The sequence below is a fragment of the Phascolarctos cinereus genome, unplaced genomic scaffold (genome assembly GCF_003287225.1).
Source record: "Phascolarctos cinereus isolate Bilbo 61053 unplaced genomic scaffold, phaCin_HiC Scaffold_9;HRSCAF=440, whole genome shotgun sequence".
NCBI classification, from domain to species: Eukaryota; Metazoa; Chordata; class Mammalia; order Diprotodontia; family Phascolarctidae; genus Phascolarctos; species Phascolarctos cinereus.
Genome location: NW_027556402.1, coordinates 232674149 through 232678137, shown reverse-complemented (window position 1 = coordinate 232678137; position 3989 = coordinate 232674149). Strand labels below are relative to the sequence as shown.

Here is a 3989-nt window from a genome sequence, read left to right as displayed (position 1 = left end):
GAAAGAAAACACCAACCAAAAAAGAAAGAAAGAAAGAAAGAAAGAAAGAAAGAAAGAAAGAAAGAAAGAAAGAAAGAAGGAAAGAAAGAAGGAAAGAAAGAAGGAAAGAAAGAAAGAAAGAAAGAAAGAAAGAAAGAAAGAAAGAAAGAAAGAAAGAAAGAAAGAAAGAAAGAAAGAAAGAAAAAGGAAGAAAAAATATCTTTAATCTAAATTCAGGCTCTATCTGAATGAAATATTTTCTTTAATGAAATATTTTTGGAAGAAATCATGAAAGAAAAGATTTTAGAAACTCTGAGTATTCTAAACATGCAAAGTGAAGCGGACAGAAGCAGGGAAACAATTTATACAGTATCAAGTTTGGCTTTCACGGAGCTAGGTCAGCCACATCTGCCCTCAGGGATCTAGGGTACTTTGTAGGATTTAGGGTATCTCTTTTCCACTGCCTTTGGCTTAAACCCCTGCAGCTATGTTGTCCTCTTTGTCAAGTATCAGTGACTTGAGCCCTAGTTCCATTTAACCACTTAATATCAATTAGTTTTTTAAAAGGGTGTTTACTTCAATAACACAGTACAAACATTTTCCCCGATACCTTAGCGGCATATTCTCCACTTCACTATCTCAGTCTCTAAGGAAAGTAGACTCACTCTTAGCACAGTTCCCACAGGATATTGGCCCCTTGGAGTTCATGACCAGATGCTGTGGCCTGACTGCAGGATAAATCTTCTACTCAGCTTCTCTGGACTAAGTCCTCATGGCCTCTCCTAAAGGCCACCCTCTGCCCTTCAGGGCATTCATGATTGGCAGCAAAACCCGACCTGGACTCAACTTTCAGATTTCTGTGGCCTCCTCTCCTGGTCTCTGGGTTAATGTCCTTCACCTAAAACAGAAAGGTACAAATGCAGAGGTGAAGGGTCAATGTCTTTCAAAAGGCATCAAAGGGAAAAAAGGTTCCATGAATGTTCTTATAGCTTTGTCTCACCAGACACTGTGCTGTGGGCACGGGAGTCATACCACCAGAGGATCAGGAAGATGGCCAAAGAGGCTAACTCAGGTTTCATGAAGAAGCCCTCAGGCCCAGCTAAGCAGCAAATTTTAGAAGATTCCTCCTCACCATGTGGCCAGCAGATTGGACCCAGATACAGAATGTTTATTCATCCTCTATAGTCTTTCCAAGGAAATTCCATTCTATGCCATCATGACTCTCCCAAAGGCAGGGTCCCTAGACACTTATGTAAGAAAGTGGCATCAGCTGAGCACACTGATGCCTCCTGTGCAGGCTTCAGGGCCTTGGTACACAAGGCCAACAACAACGTAGAGACAAACAACTTTGAAAGACTCAAGAGTTCTGATCGAAATGATGACCAGCCATGTCTCATGAGGACCCTGTAATGAAGCATGTTACCCACCTCTTGACAGAGAAGTGGTAGACTCAAGGTTCAGAAAGTGATACATATTTTCAGGCGTGGCTCTTGTATGGAGTTGTTTTGTTTGACTCTACGTATTTGTTATAAAGGATTATTTTTTCTTTACCTTGGTTTTTAATTGAGGGAGGGGTTTCAGGGAACAGGATGAGTTAGCAATAGTGATACAAAAAGAAAAGAAACTTTTTTATGCACAAAAAGGAACAGAAGGAAATTCAGAAGGAGGCATAGATAAGTAGGACAGTTCTGAAAATAAAAGGTCTAATTTATATTTCTATGTACAATTATGCCCATATATACACATGTATTATAAATTTATTTTATTGATTATAATATATATTCTTTTTTACTATTTCATTATCACATATTTATTGTATTATCACCTATCATAATTCATAATCAAATTTTATTATTTTAAACATATTTGAAAGTAAGTAGTATGAAATTGAGATTCATGTGCTATCCTCTCTGTGTGTCCTGTATGTTTTTTTCTTTTAGTATTTTAATTCAGACTAAAATAAATTTGAGAATAAATTTAAATGTAATTAAAATATATGGGCCATACAAAAGAAAAAGGAAATATGTCATCAAGGAAGCATGTGATAGGAAGAAAAGACAAGTCATGTGGGAAGGGCAAATAATGACTAATGCACAACAAAGGGTCCCCCTGGTACCTGCAGGATGCCAGGAGAACTTGAGGATGGCTGCAGTCCACTGGCTAGACTTCCATTGGTAAACACATGGGAAGACAGGCATGAGTCGTGCAGGGTGTGCAGGAGGGAATGGGTCGCAATCTTTGTTTGGAGGAAATGAGCAACTTGATTCAATCTCAGATTCAACGGACTATTTACCTATTTGAGGACTCAGAGTTCTTACCTTGGCATCCCTGGGTGGGGTTACCCATTAATGAAGAATCTCAGTAATGAAGCCAACAGAATCATAGAAGAATCTTGGAGCTGGAGGGCATTTCAGAGGCTATTTCAAGCTAGGCTATATGACAGCAAGAAAGAGCAGGAAGGCATTGTTCTGTTTGTTGGTTGGTTGTCAGATGTTGAAAAAAAAATAGAAATTTTAAAAGTCTCCAGCGGAAAACCTCAAGTCCCCATAACCAGAAAGGCACTGGCCTCTTGAAATATCTGGAATTTCTCTCTCAGATAGGGAGAAACCACTTCTGATTTACTTTCTCTTCCCTTGATCTCTGTCTCCCAATTGAATTGCTCAGGGCCAGAAGAAATTCCACTCGAGAGTTCTTGGTGGTAGTTTTATGGTTTGTTTTTACTTTCACTTTCTCATTCTGAAAAGCTGGTTTCTAATGTATGGGTTCTTTCCCATGGCCTCATACATTCAAGTGCAGAGACTCAGGGTGATTTAATAATTAAATTCATATTGACCTGGTTTGGAGGTTTCATCCCACAGCAGAATTTTCTCTCTCATATTTCCCAGCTTCTGGGTCATCATTGGTACTATGTCAAATTTAGAGGGTGATTGGATTGGGGGATTTGGGGAGGAGGAGGAATGGGTCTGCTTTTCAGTATTTCAGTATACTACCAAGTATCAGGGTGGTGATTTATTGACTAGGGTTGACTACCTCTTCAAAACATTCAATAAGCCCACTGTGTTCCAGGCAACGGGGATGCAAGTTCTTGTGGTACTTGAGGTACCAGCAGAACAGGCACTGGAAGGAGTCTTTCTCCTCTCCTGAAACAATTCTCAATGCCCATTTACCAGGGAGGATAAAGGATCCAACAGAGCAATGCCATAGGAAGCTCTCTAGAGGCAGGTAGGGGGAGCAGTGGATAGAGCTCAGGGTCTGGAATCAGGAAAACCTGAGTTCAAATCCAGCCTCAGACATTTACTAGCTGTGTGACCCTGGGAAAGTCACTTAATCGCTATCAGCCTCAGTTTCCTCATCTGTAAAATGGGGATAATAATAGCACCTACCTCCAAGGCTTGTTGTGAGGATTAAATGAGATAATAATGCTAGAACATTTTGCACAGAGCCTGGAACATAGTAGACACTTAATAAATACTCTCCTTCCTTCCTTCTTTCCTTTCTCCCTTCCTCCTTCCCTTCCCTCCCTTCCCTTCCCTTCCCTTTCCTCTCTTTTCCTTCTCTTCTCTTCCCTTTCTTTTTTCCTTTCTTTCTTCCCTAGGGTTTCTTTCAGAATTAACTGGTGAGGTTTTTTTTTAACTTTTTCACCTTTTATTTTGCCCTCTTATTCTAAGAGATCTATGCTCTTTTCTTTTATGATTTCTTGAAATATAATATTTAGGCTCTTTTTTGGTGATGGTTTTTGGATAGTCTAATAGTCCTTAAATTTTCTCTCCTTGATCTGTTTTCCAAGTAAGTTATTTTGCTATAAGATGTCTTAAATCTTCTTCATGTTTTTTAGTCTTTTGACATTGTTTCAGTATTTCTTATTGTCTCATGGAGTCATTGGCTTCTATTTGGTCCATTCTTATTTCCAGGGAGTTAGTTGCTTGTGCCAAACTAACTGTACTGTGTACAAAGTAACAGCAATATTGTAAGATGATCAGTTGTGAATGACTTAGCTATTCTCAGCAATA

General features: G+C 39.2%; 1 long non-coding RNA gene across 1 annotated transcript; it reads right to left on the bottom strand.

Annotated features, from left to right (window-relative positions):
• Positions 1-531: 531 nt before the first annotated feature.
• Positions 532-3471, bottom strand: LOC110192662 (uncharacterized). The gene is made up of 2 exons (XR_002320221.2): positions 2298-3471; positions 532-877 (listed from the first exon to the last, which is right to left on the bottom strand). It is a non-coding gene; the product is annotated as an uncharacterized LOC110192662 (long non-coding RNA).
• Positions 3472-3989: the final 518 nt, after the last annotated feature.